The sequence below is a fragment of the Lepidochelys kempii genome, chromosome 1 (genome assembly GCF_965140265.1).
Source record: "Lepidochelys kempii isolate rLepKem1 chromosome 1, rLepKem1.hap2, whole genome shotgun sequence".
Lineage (NCBI taxonomy): Eukaryota > Metazoa > Chordata > Testudines > Cheloniidae > Lepidochelys > Lepidochelys kempii.
Window position 1 is genome coordinate 45,721,326 of NC_133256.1, and position 18,220 is coordinate 45,739,545.

General features: G+C 46.8%; 1 protein-coding gene across 7 annotated transcripts in view; it reads right to left on the reverse strand.

The window, feature by feature from the left end:
• The window catches only part of SLC7A1 (solute carrier family 7 member 1), a 62,979-nt gene that overhangs the window by 28,904 nt on the left and 15,855 nt on the right, over window positions 1–18,220 (reverse strand). The gene's annotated exons all lie outside the window — the stretch shown is intronic.

Below are 18,220 nucleotides of genomic sequence, written 5' to 3' on the forward strand. Positions count from 1 at the left end.
TATAAAATACTAAATAAAATTTACAATAAGGCCATGTGAAATTTACATTTCGGATGTTAGGTTATACACAATGTAAAAGGTGATAGAACACTTAACTGAAATACATTTATATTACAAAACTGAACTCATTGTACCAGCTATGAAATCTATAATATCAACCCATGGAACAGAGACATTAGCTGAAGGAACAAACAAATTCATTATTCAGAAGACACTAGCCACACACCCTGGCTTAACCCCGTGATATAAATCAATGGCTCTTACTCAGTAAAAATCATTATTACAACTGCAGGAAGAAAGTTTAGGATTTCATACACCCCCCTGTTTAGTGTTTAGGAAAATATCTAAGTCAACGCTAACAGTAAAGCTTTTCATGAGCTACATGAATTCAAACAAGCAGCAAGGCAAATCTCAGAAAAATCTGCTGAACTGTAGGCGTTCCAAAGCACACAGGGTGAGGAAAGTATTTTCTCCTTTCATATAGAAGGCAGAACTCTTTAACTGTATTAGCATGTCAACACCCTCTGACAATTCTCTGAGTTAGGACCAAATGCAAAGATACATCTGCTAGATTTTTCTTCAGACAGATGGCCGTTCACTCCCAAAAACCAGAAGTACCAGAGAACTATAAACTTCAGATTGGTACAGTAACTCCTCGCTTAACGTTGTAGTTATGTTCCTGAAAAATGCTACTTTAAGCGAAATGTTTTTAAGCAAATCCAATTTCCCCATAAGAATTAATGTAAATAGGAGGGTTAGGTTCCAGGGAAATTTTTCACTCAGCTGGGCCCTCAAGGGTTAACACACTACTGTTAATGTAGCCTCACACTCTACAAGGCATCACAAATGGAGGAAGGAGACACAATAGACGCATGGCAGCGGCTGCAAACATTCCCTGCCAAAACTGAACAGGATGAACTGAACCCATGCTATCCCACTGTAATGCACCACTCCCTCCACTTTCCACAGTGCCGCGGGGTGCATGTGTGTGTGAGACAGACACACACCGTGTGTGTGTGTGTGTGTGTGTGAGAGAGAGAGATGCTCATTGCCCCTTTAAATACGCTAACCCCACTCTAAGTGCATTGCCTTTTTAAGTAGATCAGCAAGTTGAGACACCAGCTGCTGCCAGCAAGCTCCTTCTGTCCTGAGCCCTGTCTCTGTGGAGATGGGGCACAGGAGCAGGGGTGCAGAAGCAGGGGGAGGGGGAGGGGGACACTGACATCAGCACCCCTCTTCCCCCCACCCCCTGCACAGCAAGCAGGAGGCTCCCCGGAGTAGCTCCAAGGCAGAGGGCAGGAGCAGCACTTGACAGTGGGGTGAGGGACACCTGAACTGTCCAGCAATTGATAGCCTGCTGGGAAGCTGCCGCACAGGGAACTTAGGGGAACTGATGGGGGGCTGCTGGTCCATCACCCCCACCAGCTAGTCCAACGGACTGCTCCTCCTGCAAGCAGTGGACAAAGCAGGTGGTTGCCAAACAACGTTATAAGGAAGCATTGTGTGACTTTAAACAAGCATGTTCCCTAATTGATCAGCGACGTAACAACAAAACAACGTTAACCGGGAAGACGTTAAATGAGGAGTTACTGTATATGATAGCAACAGCCTGAGTATGAAACTCACCCCTGTGCAGAAGGTTAGCACACTCATAGACTTTAAGGTCAGAATCTAGTCGGACCTCCTGCACACTGCAGGCCACAGAACCGCACCCACCCACTCCTGTGACATTCCCAGGCCAGTTCTTCAACTGAAACTCACTAGAGCTCCAGTGTATCCAACAGAGCTATGTGGATTAAAGCCAGACAAGGATCAGCCCCAGAATCCCTTTTAGACTATGCAATAGCATCTCAGGGAAGTGGTGGAAACCCCTTGCTTGGGATTTTTGCATTTGACATCTCTTCAGTCCCACTGGCCTTAAATTGCGTAGGCCTTGTGCTGCCCTGCATTCACAATGGATAGTGATGGGCTGACCCAGTCGGCTAGAGGCACAGCAATCCACTCCCAAAGAGGGATCCAAGTTGGAGCTGACCTAGTACTGCACTCCCTGTATTCGCAGCACTTGCTTAGCACTCCCCATTGTCACATCCTAGTGACTTCACCAATCAATTACAGAGGGAACATTGTCTGCCTGCGGGAAGGTTGCCAGAGAGCAGGGCCTTTATGGGGAACAGGAAGGAAATGGGAAAGATGGAGTGCCACCTTTGAGGAAAGAAATACGTATGTTGACTTTGCACCAGCAGGTTCTTTATACCTTAGCCATTTTGTTCAGACTCTGCAAAGCTGCTGTGTAACATAGAGTAGTCTTCACTCTGCTTTACATTTCGGCAGGGGGATGGGCTAAAGCCTGGTGGCCCCAGGATCAGAAGGAACACAAAGGGATTTAAATTAATCTTCACCCCCATTTCCCTCCCCCCAAAAGCTGTGTTAGACCCGTGGAGCTGGCCATCAGTCTTCCGATCCATGCTTTTTACAAGAGACACTAGCTTAGGCTCCTGCTTCCCTCACATTTGAAATGCTTGATCCACAAGAGGGGCTGGTCCCTGAGCCTTTGGCATACAGAAGTCTGACAACCTCTTTCACTGACTTCACTGGAATCAGAATTCCACCCACGGGTCTCAAACTCCCGGCCCGTGGGCCATCTGTGGCCCTAGAACCTCCCCAATGTGGCCCACAGGGCTCCAGCAATTCTGGGGACGGGTCTCTCCCTCGGCCCTGCCTACCGCCCCCGAGCACTCCCCGCACCGTGTGTTCCCCAGGCGATCTACAATGGGCCAGGACCCCGCCCACCACCAGCAGCGCAGCAGAGCTGAGCGGCTTTCTGCATGCTCGCTCCATGTGTCTTCTGGCCCCTCCCTGCAGCCCCAGGGCAGGGCTGTGCCTCTGTGCGCTGTCCCAGCCCCGAGCGCCCCTGCGGCCAATGGGAAACTATGGGGGCGGTGCCTGGAGGGCAGCAGCGCTCGGAGGCCTCCCACCCCTCCCCGCCTTGGAGGCCCAGGTAAGCGCCGCATCCCACAACCCCCTCACGGAGCCTGCACCTCCTCCCCAGCTCCCAACCTCCCTTGCAGAGCCTGCAACCCCACCTCCTGCCCCAGCCCAGAGCCTGCACACAGCACCCAAACTCCATCCCAGAGCCCAACCTCTCACCCCTTCTGCACCCAAACTCCCTCCCAGAGCCTGCACCCCAATCCCCTACCCCAGCCCTCCTCCCCCACCCAAACTCCCTCCCAGAGCCTTAGGCAGGTGGGGGGCGGAGTTTGGGGGGGCGGAGTTTTGCAGGGTGGGTTCTGGGCTGCATGAGTGATATTATTGGCCCGCTGGGAGCATATGAGGACTGGCACTGGCCCTAAGGTAAAGTGAGTTTGAGACCCCTGATTCCACCCATTCTTATTGGTTTATGTCTTTGCTTTATTATTAGAACAACTTTTTAATGCATTTTGCCTTTGTTTCTTTGTGTTCAAAATCAAGTGCATGATTATATTTATGATAAAACAAAGTTCCTGCATTCTTCCTCCCATTACATTGTGGTTAACATACCTACTGTATCAGGTTTCCCCATTAATAGCATTTAAGAAAGGAACATCTTTCAGAACAATGCAGTAAGAAGGTGAGAAAATTCACATCTGATTAATAGGAAAAAGGAAAATGTAACAAGCATCTGTCCTGCTAAATATAAAACTCCACATGTAAAATAAGCTGATAAGGTACAAATTTACATAAACAGTGCTATCTCTTCCTAAATAATTACATTTTGTTTCACTTCTGGAAACAATTTCTTATCTACAGAGCTTTGAAATAGTTCTTGAGAATTTGCTCTCAGAAGTAAACTTCAGTGTGTGTATGAGCCTAAATCAAAGTGGATTACGCAGAAGGTGGAATGATCTACAGAGCAAGAGAAAAACTGCATTCATGTATAATAAAGTCACCAAGCACACTTTAGCTAAATCTTCAGGCACCTCTTTTAAGGAAAGAGACAATGAGCAACAGAAGATCCCGTGGATCATTCTATATTTGCTGTTGAAGAAGGATAACGGGAGCAGAAGGTTTAGATTTGAATTTATTTTACTATAATGCATTATACAAAAGAAGAGTTTGAGAGTTATCTGCACTCAGTGCCATCTCTCATCATACTAGAGTGCAATCCAATGAGCAGTTTCAGTTCTCCCTCAATGTCCTTTTATCTTCATCAAATGACTCCCCCAACATAGCTATAAACATGAAAAGATATCACTGGGATTCATTACTAATATACAAGTAGAACAATCAGCTTTACTTGTGCAAAACAATTCTTTTTGACAAACAGTGGCATTACACCTAGGGTAAGTTTGGCCTTTAGTCTTTTAAAAATAGGCCTGCTTCTTGGGCCTGGTCTACACTGGGGGGGGAGAGAGAGGGGAGGATCGATCTAAGATATGCAACTTCAGCTATGAGAATAGCATAGCTGAAGTCGACTGTATCTTAGGTCAACTTAGAATCACTTACTTCGCGTCCTCGTGGCACGGGACGGCCGCCGCTCCCCTGTCGACTCCGCTTCCGCCTCTTGCCATGGTGGAGTTCCGGAGTCGATGGCAGAGCGATCGGGGATCGATTTATTGGGTCTACACTAAGCGTGATAAATCGATGCCTGATAGATCAATCACTACCCACCGATCCGGTGGGTAGTGTAGACTTGGCCTTGAACAAGCACTCATTAAAGAAGCATATTTTGATGTGGCACTCAAATAATTACTCCTGGTGGAATTCTGGACCAAAAAAATTAAAAGTTCTGCGCACAATATTTTAAAATTCTTCAAATTTTATTTGTCAAAATAACACAATATAATCACACCAGTTTCAATTATTTTTGGTCATTTATTTCAAAATACCTGTCAGCAAGTATGTCTGTAACAATACAGACGACAATAAAAATTCAGAAAATGTTTTTTGACAAATAGATTCCTTACTAGGCATATTAATACAGAACTCAGAGTAATAATTTATTTAAACTACAATACAGAACCACGCCTCAGAAGCAGTGTAAAACCTTTGGGGAGACAGGGGTAACAGAGGAGCTGAGGGAGAGGGAAGTAAATTGCTGGGAAGGAGCCTGGGTGTGAACTTGGAGGGTTGTTAGGTATGGGTGGGAAAAGTTTGGGGGACAGGGAGCGATTGTTAGGGAGCTTCCCCCATGCAGACCCTGGCTGACCCCTAGCCTCTCCCATTCAGTCAGGCTCATCTGCCCCTGTCCCCATGTGTCTCTGTACCCTCACCCAGCCTCTCCTTTGTCCCTATGTCTCCCTGTACCCCCTCCCCAGGCTTCATGTGTTTCTTTGCCCCCTCCCATCCACTCCCATCCCTATGTAGCTCTGCACCCTCTCCCTGTCCCCATGTGTCTCTGCACCTTCCTCCCCCTGTAGCTCTGTGCTTCCACTCCCATTCAGCCCCTGCCCCAGTCTGCCCTCCCCCACTAGCCCTTATGAGCCCCTGTCTGACCCCCCCCCCATGCAGTCTGTCTCCTGACCTGGCTCTGCAGGCTCTCTCTCTTCCTTAGCTGGCTGTGAGCTGCAGCTTTGTTCTATTGCCACAGAGTCCTCTGGTGGGAAAAATGCAGAACTGCAGCAACATTTTGGCAGAAGCTTTTTTCTGTGCAAAAAAATAGAAATCTGCAGGGCTCATTAATTATGCATGCGTGCAGTAGTGCAGAATTCCCTGAGCAGTAAAATAATGTATTTATTTGACAGAATTGTTCTTAAAAGGCCAATTCTACCATCTTTACTTGTGTTGAGTAGCACCTGTTGAGGGCCCATTCACAAGAAAGAAAGGTGCTATTCAAAAGGTGTATGGGTGGCAGAATCAAGCCCTTAGCATTTCCATTAGCCCCACAGATGTACACTAGGCACTGTACAAAAGACAGGTGTGCCAGATAAATAGTGGAATACATGCCTCAGACAGGTTAAAGTCTAAGACCACAAACTGGAACCACACAAGGCCTAGAGACCTATACCACTCAGCAATAGAGTGACTAGGGGTCATTGTCATTGGAACAGGTCAGTAACATTTGGAATTTAAGATGTTTGGCCTCCCTGGATTCCTGTGTGAAGTATGTCTGCTTGGTTCAAAGAATATGTTTCCCTTCAAGAATTCTAGCTTTTGAAAGACTTAAGGGGCTCTATGTAGTTAATACACTGGTCAACAAATCACACAGGTGTGGAGAGAGACAATGGAAGAGAATTTCTACCATGTCAATCTATTGCAATTGAAAGTATTTCTCTGGATCTTTCAGTAGAACAACAAATAAAGAGGTCCCACAGATTTTAAGTTTTGCATTATGTCCGCAGAGTGTCCTTTGAACAACCACACGACAGGTATCATTGGCAACTCGTCCAGTATAGTAGGTGATCCCCCAGCCCATGTTAAGAGTTGGCTAAGACAAAATTTTGGTACCAGCACACAGGTGCATGCCAATGGAGAAAAAAGTTTATATCCCAATAAAAATACAGTCACGGCCATTTGCTAAAGAGGTTTCTTGGAAGACATCCCAGCATGGCAGCTGTCATGAGGCAGGACCCAATCCAACTCCCACTGACGAGACAGAGTCTTTCCATTGACTTTAGTGGGAGCTGGCTCGGGCCATAAATGCATCCCAATTACACATTTAGCTGGTGCAAAGACAGTGTGTCAGTATGCTTGTTAAAATCTTTAACCTCCTGGTTCACACACACAAAACCACTATATTATTTGAGGGAAAAAAATCTAAAATGTCTTATTAGACACCTCAGCAAGAGATCAGTGCACATGTGTGTCTGGTGCAGTGACATCCTTCCCTCCTCTTTGTCTCTCTGCAGTCCATCAACCTTTCAAGCTACTTTGATCTGCTTCCTGTGATCTCACCTACAAAGGTATTTACCCAGCTATACCACCCTTCAAGGAGCAGAAGACAGCCCCTTGCAATACCATCCATTCTATGTAGCCCAATCTATTCAAGATGGCATTTATTGCTTTGGATGAATGTCCCGGGGGGCTGATTTTTTTTCCCCTGTATCATTTTTAACAACACACAAAGTCATTTTGATAGTTTTCTCTCAGCCCAGGTTGGAATTTTATTTCCTTAATAAGCATCCCTTACTCCAAAGAGCACCTGTTCTTTATTCTGGCCTAATGACCATGATTTTTGTATGTTAATTGACATGACTGTAGGTGCCCATCTGAAACTAAGTAAATCCTTGTCATCTTTTTATCTGAGCTTTAAGATACAGAAGAAGCACACATGCTTAATGTCATTTCACAGAACACAGAGTTAATCTACTCCATATCAAATAAAAAGGCAATCTGTCACAGGCTCTCATTTGTCCAGTCTAATTACCAACAGAGTTCCCCTCAGATTTTAGGACACACTGTGTGAGCTAAACCATGAAATAGTCTTGCAGTGTGTTTTGCCAAAACAGAAGAAGTAATTTTAAAAGGTGTTCAGAACAACAGCAAAGGGGGCGATTCAGTAAAGAGCAGTCAGGTGAGGTCCATCGTCCCATACAGCTGTCTGGGACTCTGCAAGCAGCACCAGAGTCTTGGGCCACGTCTACACTGCAGACTTCTGTCAGCACAGCTTTCAGTCAGGGGTATGAAAAGGGATGATCCCTGACTGACATAGCTGTGCCAACATCCAGCATAGATGAAGTTATACCAACAAAAGCGCAGTTGTGCCACTATAAACTGTATCCACAGAGGGAGTGCTTTGCCAGTGTAGTACATTGGTATAGCTATACCAGCAGGTTGCTCTTAGTGCATGCCTGGCCATAGTGAATTCTTCATTTTGAACTGTTCTGCCTAATTCAAGCTTCCTCTTTCACTGTGCAGCTGCTTGCAAGGGGAATGCAATTTGGAAGAGAGGGCAGGACACCAGGCTTTCCTACAAACTAAAGGAATTCCCCCTTCCACCCTTGAGCTGTAGGGTAAATGGAGAATACATAAATGACACATCGTCCCAGCCTTTCATAGCTCTGGGAACAGAAACCTGCGTAGTTCCCAAAAGTGTGTGGCAGATCTATGTGCTGGTATCCAAGCAACGCATTTCTCATCTAATTAAAAAAACAATTGTGATCAAAAGAAAAATGTAACATTGTTGACAGTTTCTATTGCTCAGCAGTATCTCTTTAATCATGAATAACATAATAGGTTTTTTTGCACACACTCTCTCTAAGTGCAATAAGAAAAAAGTCATTCTCAGAAGAATGTAAAAATGGCCACACTGGGTCAGATCAAAGATCCATCTAGCATCCTGTCTTCCGACAGTGGCCAATGCCAGGTGCCCCAAAGGGAATGAACAGAACAGGTAATCATCAAGTGATCCATCCCCTGTTGTCCATTCCCAGCTTCCGGCAAACAGAGGCTAGGGACACCATCCCTGCCCATCCTGGCTAATAGTCACTGATGGATCTATCCTCTGTGAATTTATCTAATTCTTTTTTGAACCCTGATAGTGTCTTGGCCTTCACAACATCCTACGGCAAGGAGTTCCACAGGCTGACTGTGCACTGCGTGAAGAAATACTTCCTCTTATTTGTTTTAAACCTGCTGCCTATTAATTTCATTTGGTGACCTCTAGTTCTTGGGTTATGAGAAGGAGTAAATAACACTTCCTAATATACTTTCTCCACACCAGTCATGATTTTATAGACCTCTATCATATCCCCCGTTAGTCATCTCTTTTCCAAGCTGAAAAGTCCCAGTCTTATTAATCTCTCCTCATACGAAAGCTGTTCCGTACTCCTAATCATTTTTGTTTCCCTTTTCTGTACCAGAATACGATACATTCCGTAAGCTTTAAATTCTTAAAATGTGCATGTACTTTATAATCCCAACATTTTCTGAGTGGCACAAAACACTTTCATATATAGGTACAACATCAGCAGTCTCTCCCCTTATAAAGTTGCTACCCTCAGGGCCGGCACTCGTCTTTCCGCGGCAGCGGCAATTCGGCGGCAGCTTCTGTCTTCAGACATCCTGCTTGGAGCGGCAAAAACAGTAGAGCCGGCCCTGGTTACACTACTAACCATGTAGATTATTTTAGTTTTCTCACAGAGATTTCCTGAGGCTTCACTCAGGTTGCCTTGCTCAGGTGTTGGTCCTGCTTTGAGCAGGGGATTGGACTGGATAACCTCCTGAGGTCTCTTCCAACCCGAATATTCTATGAATTTTTATTAAAGATTCACATCCATCTTACTCATCTGTACAGAGTAAATGTCTTTGATTCTCCTTTCACTTTTCTAAATCCAGACATTGAAAATCCACATGCACCCTCCAGCATACTGTAGGCTATTGGTAAATATCATTTTTATTTAAGGCAGTTCTGCAATACAACAAGTTTTTTCTTCCAGAGCCAAACCCCTCAGCTAGGCTGGCATTATAGCGCTGTTCCAGAGGAAAGCATTTTAAGGTACTTCAGACAGCACGTTCAGAGTTTACTGAATGGGGCAGTGAGACCAAGAGACATAATGTTCTCAGCCAGACTTAAGACCTTTTACTAAACAAATAAGAAGAGGAAAAGACAGGATGTAGTCATGGCTTTATATTTTCTGACATTGTATTTCACCTCCCACTTCCAAAGCACCGTGGGCTAATGGGTACTTTATAAAAAGGTTAGCCACTGAAACGTATCCTAGGGCAGGGGTCGGCAACCTATGGCACGTGTGCCAAAGACGGCAAGCGAGCCGATTTTTATTGAACCCAGGCCGGCAGCAGGCTGAGCGGGGCCTGCGGCTGGGACCCTGGCAGGCAGCAGCATGCCATTAAAAATCCTGCCCACCCCAGCCCGCTCTTCTCCGCCCCCCTGCGAGGGCAGGGTGAAGAAGCTTGGTGCTGCTGGCTGTTGCTGCAGGGCAGGCAAGCTCCCTCCTCCCTGGCCTCTTCCTCCAGTGTGCTGGGTTCCTGCCCCTCCTTCTCTCCCTCCCTCCCTGCCACTGAGATCAGCTGATGGCCCTTGTGAGGAAGGGGGAGCGCGCTGGGGGGAGGAGGCGGAGAAGAGGTGGGGACAGGGCCTTGCAGAAGACGGGTGGAATCAGGGCATATCCCCTCCAGCCCCTGCCGTGAGCCGTTCTGGGCAGGGGGCTGGGAGCACCCCCATGACCCTAGCCCACACCCCCAGCCCTCTGCCCTGACCCCTACATCCCCACACACACACCCCAGCCCCCTGCCCTGATCCCTGCACTGCCCCCACACACTCCCAGCCCTCTGCCCTGACCCCTGCACCCCCCTCACACACACCCAGCCCTCTGCCCTGACCCCTGCACCCCCCCCACACACTCCCAGCCCCCTTCCCTGACCCCTGCACCCCCCATGACCCCAGCCCTGACTCCAGCACCCCCCCACACCCCATGCCCTGACTCCTGCAACCCCCTCACATGCCCCTAGCCCTCTGCCCTGACTCCTGCACCCGCCACACACATACCCAGCCCCCGCACACCCCATGCCCTGACTCTTGCACCCCCCACATTCCCACCCCCACCCTGAGCACCAAACGGGAGCTCCCGCACACACATACCCACATTCCCACCTGCACCCCTGGCACCAAATGGGAGCTGCCCAGGTAAGCACTCTACACCCAAACCTCCTGCCCCAACTCTGAGCCCCCTCCCTCATTCTAGCTCCTGGCCAGACCCTACACCCCAACCCCCAGCTTGCTCCTTCACCCCCAGCCCTGTGCTCAGTGCACTCCCACCCTCAACTCAGTGCAGTGAAAGAGAAGAAGAGAATGGGCTAGAACCAGGGAGGAGGTAGGTATCCACTCTATGTGGGCAGGGCCGGGATCCCAGACCGGCAGCGGGGCTGAGCGGGGCCCTCAGCCGGGACCCTGGCTGGCAGGAGCCGGTGGACGGAACCCCAGACCAGCAGTGGGCTGAGTGGCAGCAGGCTGAGCTGCCAGTTTGGGGTCCCGGCCGCCGACCCCGCTCAGCCCGCTGCTGGTGTGCGGTTCTGGCTGCTGGCCCTTGCCAGCCGGGGTCTGAGCCGCAGGACCCGCTCAGCCTGCTGCCGGCCTAGGTGAACGGAACCCCAGGCTGGCGGCGGGCTGGCGGCATAAAATCAGCATTTTAATTTAATTTTAAATGAAGCGTCTTAAACATTTTGAAAACCTTGTTTGGTTTACATATGACAATAGTTTAGTTATATAATATATAGACTTATAGAGAGAGACCTTCTAAAAAACATTAAAATGTATTACTGGCACGTGAAACCTTAAATTAAAGTGAATAAATGAAGACTTGGCACTCCACTTCTGAAAGGTTGCCGACCCCTGTCCTAGGAGAATAGTGCATCTGATAGTTTTGGACATCTGTAGCTGGTATTTTTAATGTTAACACATCTTCAATTTGCTTTCACCCCCAGTGACCGAAGGAGACCTCAGAACTCTTCTGATCCTGTCTGTTCCTTCCCCATCCAGCAGAGGAAGACTAGATGTGGCTTTCTCCATGGGACATCAGCAATTTTCCTTGAGTTAGACAGATGGGGCCTGGAAAACACATCATCATGGGGTGCTTCCAACATATCGTGGTAAAGTATGAGCTTTGTATCTCTGCAGTCTGCTTTGGTATGTATGTATCAGAAGGCAAAGAACTCAGAATTCCCCAAATCTACTTTCTCCATATGCGGGCGGAAAAACTAGGCATAACCTTGCGGGTTTACCTGTATACACCTGCCATGATAATCCAGGGGTGAAAATACCCATAACTGAATTACTTCCAAATAATTGTGCTACTGGATAAAATCCACCTCCCCATCCCAGGCGCATCCAATAAGGCCACAGTGCAGCATCTGTGCAGGCAATATACTAACTAACTAATAGACTGGAATAGCATCTGCAGCTCCTCCACACCCTTTACATGAGGATTCGTGAATCCACATAACCCAGCACCCAGTAGCCTACACTCCTCTGCTCAGACATGCCCCTCCCACCCCGATTACAATGATTCAGAATTCGCCTGGAGCTCACTCTGCAGCACACAAGTGATATGGATACCCTTTATGCCCGCCCTCCCCCCCTGCACATCCCTACCAGGGGGCAGAGGGTCTGGAGCCAGCTGTTCTCAGCTCAGTTCACTCACCCATATGGAACTCTTACACTCTGCAAGTTGGTGTGTATACCTACAACGTAACGGGTGGTCTCATGGTTAATTGTTTATCATTAATAGTTTGGGGGATGGTTACGGGTATGCGAAAACACAAATACAGTGCATCAGAGCTACACACAGACACTAAAACATGGGTGGCATAAATGTTAGCACAACAGTTCAGCTGTTAGGCTTTAAAAAGGGCAGGAAAGGGAAAGTTTTATCCACAGCAAATGTAAACGAGCCCCTTGAAAATATGTTCTGTACATGTGGTGTTAACTTCTGTGCTCTACTATCCAGTATGTACAATCGAACCAAAAGCTATTGCTCACCACAGATAGTAGCAATGGCTCCATTGATGCTCTGTGGCATTTGTGTGTGTGTGGGGGGGGGGGGAATTTCTCCCCCTTCAGGCCTCACACAAATGCCTTATCCTAAACCAGCTACTCGGGATTGGCACCAGGGGGAGGATTTAGCCCTTAGTGAATAAATAATGCAATTGGCGGGGAGAAAAGATATTACTGCAGCTCCAAGGGGCCGAGTCCACCAGAGTGTCAGAACAGATTGACTATACATTGACTATACATTTTCAAGACAGATTTTACCATCTTCCCAATAGAACTGCATCTTCTGATACTGAATTACACTAGACCTGCTAAAAAAATTAATTGGGATAAATGGGATTACAATGCATACCAAATCAATTAATTAGAAATGGCTTTCCTTAATCCAGGAATGTTTCCACTGATTTTGAGGCCATTCCTGCAAGCCATCCATGCACGGAGCTCTGAATCAGGTCAGGGTGAGCCCTAGACCTGTATTCAGTTTCATCAGATTTGCAAATGATTTGACACAATGAAAGTTTTTTTTTTTTTTTTAAACTGCTCCCTTTCTATACTGAGTGAAGTTAATTTCTCCTATAAGCAACTAAGCTGCATTCCAAACTATATTACTAACTTCCAAGGGCATTATCATGACTATGAATCTAATACTGTTGCATTCCTGTGATTTTAATTAATACAGCATATAAAATACAGCATATAAAAGAATATAGTGAAATTAACTAAAAAGGTTGGCTTTGGCACTAGCATTCCTACAGGTGATTTAGAATTTGAGGAAAAAAAGTGCTAGATTTTTCAAAGCATCTTCCAAAGTCTGACATGCAATTGTTGCATATACACATGAGGATTTGTATGTATAAATCAAGTAATTAAGTGCACAGTTACTGGTCTGGACTCTCATATCCTCTTGTACACACATAGATATACACTCGTATTGCGTGTGTACAGTCGCAGAGGTTGTGCTTGCACAAGTCACCCCACGTAGTTAAATAATCTCCACTGAAGTACTATTCAATAAGACACTAAGAATCATAGAATATCAGGATTGGAAGGGACCTCAGGAGGTCATCTAGTGCAACCCCCTGCTCAAAGCAGGACCAATCCCCAAATAAATCATCCCAGCCAGGGCTTTGTCAAGCCTGACTTTAAAAACCTCAAAGGAAGGAGATTCCACCACCTCCCTAGGTAACGCATTCCAGTGCTTCACCACCCTCCGAGTGAAATTTTTTTTCCTAATATCCAACCTAAACCTCCCCCACTGCAACTTGAGACCATTACTCCTTGTTCTGTCATCTGCTACCACTGAGAACAGTCTAGATCCATCCTCATTGGAACCCCCTTTCAGGTAGTTGAAAGCAGCTATCAAATCCCCCCTCATTCTTCTCTTCTGCAAACTAAACAATCCCAGTTCCCTCAGCCTCTCATCATAAGTCATGTGTTCCAGTCCCCTAATCATTTTTGTTGCCCTCTGCTGGACGCTTTCCAATTTTTCCACATCCTCCTTGTAGTGTGGGGCCCAAAACTGGACACAGTACTCCAGGTGAGGCCTCACCAATGCCAAATAGAGGGAAACTATCACGTCCCTCGATCTGCTGGCAGTGCCCCTACTTATACAGCCCAAAATGCCGTTTGCCTTCTGGGCAACAAGGGCACACTGTTGACTCATATCCAGCTTCTCGTCCGCTGTAACCCCTAGGTCCTTTTCTGCAGAACTGCTGCCTAGCCACTCGGTCCCTAGTCTGTAGCGGTGCATGGGATTCTTCCGTCCTAAGTGCAGGACTCTGCACTTGTCCTTGTTGAACCTCATCAGATTTCTTTTGGGCCAGTCCTCTAGTTTGTCTAGGTCCCTCTTCTCTGCTTGACCATACATGAGCATACATCAAACACCTTCAGGCTATAACAAAATGAACAGATGCCATAAATTGAATGAATTGTTGAAATACTGTATGCAATACTGAAGAAAACACAGTCCCTGCCTTAGAGCATAAAGGCCTAAGTGCTGGGCTAACTGTTGACACCATAGGGAATTTACGGTGTTTAGCATCTCACAGGATCAGGCCCTAAATTAGAAAGGCAATATAGTTCAGATAAAATAGGGCCCTAGTCCATGACAGTGGCTTCTAAGAGAATATAAATAATAATTAATAATGCATTGGAATAATCATGAGAATCTAGAGGTGGTGCCTTTTTTTAAGTATGCATGTAGGCTAACCATATATGTGGCTTATTGTTAACAGACTACTGTACAGATATATGTTCTAAGGCGGGATTTGAAAGAGGAGACGGTGGCCATTTAGCACACATGGAACAGGAGGGAGTTCCTAGCACAAATAAGGAGCAGTATGGAAGAAGGCACAAAGACTGGGAGTGAAAGGAAGATACAAAAGGAGCAGTAAGTAGAGTAGAGAACAGGCAGCGTTAGAGAAGTAAAAAGAAATGAGAGCAGAGATGTAGGCAGGGGAAAATAATGTGACATCCATTCTGTTCTGAATCACTTAGAGGGGGTGTAGTGGGACTGGAGCGACCCTCCTAATCCCTGTGATTGTCTACAGAGAAGAACTACACCGTCACCTGGCTTGCTGATCATTGTTCCCCTCTTCATTCGTCATTCAGCTCCCACATGAGGCAGTGGGTGGGAGCAGGCAGCTGACCAGAGTAGGCTACATTGCAGCTGCAGAAACATGAGTGCCCCCCTAAACCACAAGTGAGAAGTATCAAGATCATGGAAGTGACCATAAACTTAAAGTGCCTTGAGGCAGACACTATGTACTGAGCATAGTACATTACATTATTATTATTATTATTAACTATGGTATATCTCCCTTAACAGTAGATTGTACTAATAATTTTTATTTGGAGGGTGACTCTTTTGGGAGGAGCAACCAAGGAGAAATAGATGGAAAGAAGGCCCTAGAGGACCAGATCTTCAGTTGGGGGAAATACAGTGGTGCTGACTTTATTAGCAAACGTGGTGTAACTAAGAGAGCTACAGCAGAATAAAGGGGAGAAAAGAAGAAATAAGAAGGTAGGGAAAAATGCCGGGGGAAGAGGAAATAAAGAATGGGGCTGTGCAAGGGGGTAGATGACGGGACGGAAGTAGGGGTCCTTTCCACTATTCTGTTTGCATAACAACCCTGACTAAATGCACCCAAGCTCCTCTGCTGCAGAGACCCCACCCCCAGTGCTTAATTTGTGCTGGGGCTTGCCAGAGCTGAGCCCCTGCACCTCTGGGCTTGCCGCATCAGTTATGAAAGTAAAATAATTGCTGGAGCCCCAGGACCTCTTTCATTACAAATTAAGCACTGCCCACCCCCACCCTGCACACAAACTGAGCACAGCACAGCTATAGACTTTCCCCATTTTTTCTCAACTCTCCTGAAACACTTTGTAAGAGATACAGAGAATGGACAATGGATACTATTGTTTTGTTCCAGGTTCCTGAGTGAGTACTATCCCTCTGACCTCCACCCACTATGACAGGGATACCGAGGAGTCATTTCTAATTTGGGATTAAAAAGGTCAGGTTTCAACCATTCTGACCATATTTTTCTTCAAACCCCACACTCTTGCTGTCACTTCTCAGTAATGCTGCTATCCTGCACTGACTGCCAAACTTGCAATGAACCTCTTGAATTGCATCATCCCCTCTACCTCACTCCTCCCCCCACCCCCCAGGCCAGCCTCTCCTGTGCTCCCAGCTACCATGAGTAAAAAGCACCTGCCATTTTAACAGCGTCCTAGTAATCAATAATATCAACACTGTACAGCTTGGCAGTTCCCAGGCACGTTAAAAGCCATTGCCATGGCAGCCTCGCCCACAGACTGATCCACTTTCAGTTAAAATTTTACATTATACAAAAGTCACTCATGTTTGTTTCTGGGCAGGATCCTGTAAGGCACTCTGCTCCTTCAACTCCCATTCACTTAAGTGGAGAAAGCTCAGCACTCTGTGGGAAGGGAGTCCTGGCTAATATAACAAGCAACCCTCTGAAATAGGGTCATTGGTCTGTTCAAAAAATGTCAAAACAAAAAAGTCTTACACAAAAGAAAACCACAACATACAACACAGCACGCTGTCACGGTCAAATTTAGCACTCAGTCAGTAACACTTCAGCTCTTCAAAGTGCACCTTTTATACGCATTAGCGAATTCATCTGCACAGCACCCATGAAAATTAGGGCCTCCATTTTCAAACCTAAAGTTAGACTCCTAAACCCACAGCTCAGCACCTACCTGATTTTTCAAATGTCCTCAGTCCCAATGGGACTTGTAGCTGCTCGAGGATCCTGAACTCAGGCCACTTAGATTGAGGTGCCTAAATATAGATTTAGGAGCCTAACTGAAAATCTTGGCCAGTCAGTAACATCATCCTTCCCATTTTACAGAGGGTAAAATAGAGTTAAACATCACAGAACAGTGGATGTAAAATCAGTTCTCATGTAATGAATACTGTATTCGTAGCTACTGAATTATTTGTAGTAACAGTTGTAGCATTTGCTCATCTTTCTGTACTGTGTTTACTATGCATGAAGCAGAACGAGAGCAAATGCCGTGTTTTTAACTTGACTCTCTGTATGTTGCATCTCAAAGCCCGGCCCTGAGGCGGAACAGAATAGTTTGGCTCAGGACTGGGGCTTCTCTGAACAATATATTTGCTACTACATACAGAATAAAATTGTTTAAAAAATGATATTAAGGTCCCAAAGTCAGGTTGTTCATTGCAACTTTAATTCAGCCCCCTGGAGCATATGCAGTATGATAGAGTCTTCAATTACATGTTCACTCTCTATTTTTTTCACAAGGCCCTCTGCTTCATTCAGTTCACAGGATGGCCAGTGCTCAGTGAATCAATTAAGACCGCGTGGTGAATGAGGCTACAGTCTAGGAGAAAGAAGACTATCAATTTCATCTGTGTCCTATCCCAAAGTTCTAGTCTGTGTGGTTGCTTCAGAAGGCTCAGTGGGGCTGGGGAATATGCTCAGTGAACATATTCAGAGATTTTAGAAACAAGCCTCTAGCATATTCTACTGCACATAGGAAAATGGTGACTTACTGTCATTTATAACTTAGCCATATCTAGCAAGATTTTCACAGGAGCAGCACAAGGTAATACTCGGATCCCAGGACTACATCCCTGCCAGATTTCAAGTTCTTGCTCCAACCTCTGGAGGTGCAAGAGCTCTTTAAAAAAAATGGGACACAAAAATTAGTCAACATATATTTTAAACCAGCCTGCTCCTTGGGGGCGGGGGGGGAGGGGGGGGTGAGAGAAAGCCCTCTTTCAGCTAAAACTCCCCAAAAATGCAACCTAAGGCAGAGACCGGGCATAGAAAATTTCAGCCTCAGTGGCTGAAGCTTAGCAAAATTATAATCAGTTGAAATCGGGTGATTATAATGGAGCAGGGGTGGGCAAACTTTTTGGGCAGAGGGTCACATCTGGGTGGGGAAATTGTATGAAGGGCCGGGGGGTTGGAGTGTGGGAGGGAGTGCGGTGTACAGGAACGGCCTCAGGGCAAGGGACTGGGGCAGAGGAGGGGTGCGGGGTGTATGAGGGGGCTCAGGGAAGGGGTTTGGGGTGCAGGAGGGGTGCAGAGTGCAGAAGGGGTGCGGACTGCGGGAGGGAACTCAAGGCAGGGGGTTGGGTGCAGGAGGGGTGCAGGGTGCGACAGGGGGCTATGGGCAAGGAGTTGCGGTGCGGGGTGCAGGAGGGGTTCGGGCTGCGGCCTGGTGCCGCTTACCTAAAGCAGCTCCGGGGTGGCAGCGGCGTGCACCGGGGCCAGGGCAGGCTCCCCACCTGCC